Source organism: Apaloderma vittatum, unplaced genomic scaffold, assembly GCF_000703405.1.
Source record: "Apaloderma vittatum isolate BGI_N311 unplaced genomic scaffold, ASM70340v1 scaffold4645, whole genome shotgun sequence".
In the NCBI taxonomy this organism is placed as follows: domain Eukaryota; kingdom Metazoa; phylum Chordata; class Aves; order Trogoniformes; family Trogonidae; genus Apaloderma; species Apaloderma vittatum.
The window spans coordinates 1,290-2,262 of NW_009716341.1; positions in this window are offsets into that span (position 1 = coordinate 1,290).

The following is a 973-nucleotide window of genomic DNA, read 5'->3' on the forward strand; positions in this document are numbered from 1 at the left end:
CCTGTGTTTTGATTGAAGTCCCAAGCAAGTGCAATGTTTCCACTCATCACGTAGGTGAGATGAGCAGGAACATGTTCTTCTCTAAGAGCATCTAAGCTCATGGTAATAAAGCAGGATTGGCTGCACTCACTGCATGGACAGAATAAGCAAAGCTGATGCAACTAAAATTCCTGAGGGTAATAAGGCAAACCAATTATCCCAGGCAAATCTCTCTCAGGTTGCATACCTGCTGGTCACGGGCCACAGTCTTTGCTGTATACTGAGAAAGATGTGTCATCTCCACGCTTTTTTGGGTTGGATCTGTTTAAGGAAAGCCTCTGTCCCAATCCCACAGTCTTATTCTACTCCTTGAAGGATAAAGTCTTTACTTAGATATCACACTCTAAATTCTAAAGCAGGATCCAATTCCTGAAAATATCAACCTCTTGCCAAATGCTTCAAAGGCAAAGACATTTCAGTCTCATTTGTAAATATTGATGTTTCTTCCTTCCACTTCAGTGACAGGGCCCTGGGTCAGGCCTCAGCTTGCTCCTGTAATTCAGGACGAAAGCCAGTAAAAAAGTTACTGCTACCCATGTGAGAAGCAGTACTTCTGTAGTGTCTGTGAGACAAGTGCCAAATGAAGTAGATAAGTGATTGCAGCAGAAGGAACATTTCCCTCTGGCAGTCTGTCTCCTTAATTCCAAAGTAGTAACACTGGAGCTAAGGTTTAATAATCCCTGCTGTCCACAGGTGACTGCCCGCTCCATCACAGCCCCTTTTTTGACACCCTGCTGAGCGATTTCAGCTCACTGAAGGAGCAGGAAAATATTCCCCTTTTTATGAGAGCGTAACTGGGAAGCAGCAAGTTTGGTGCAACAAATCCTGAGCAGAGTTTCCTCTTGCGCCTATGCTACAGTTAGCACCTACTGAAAAGAGCAGCCTCAGTTCACCTCCCTTGCCGGCGTGCCTTCCTGTATCCTTCTTTGCTCAG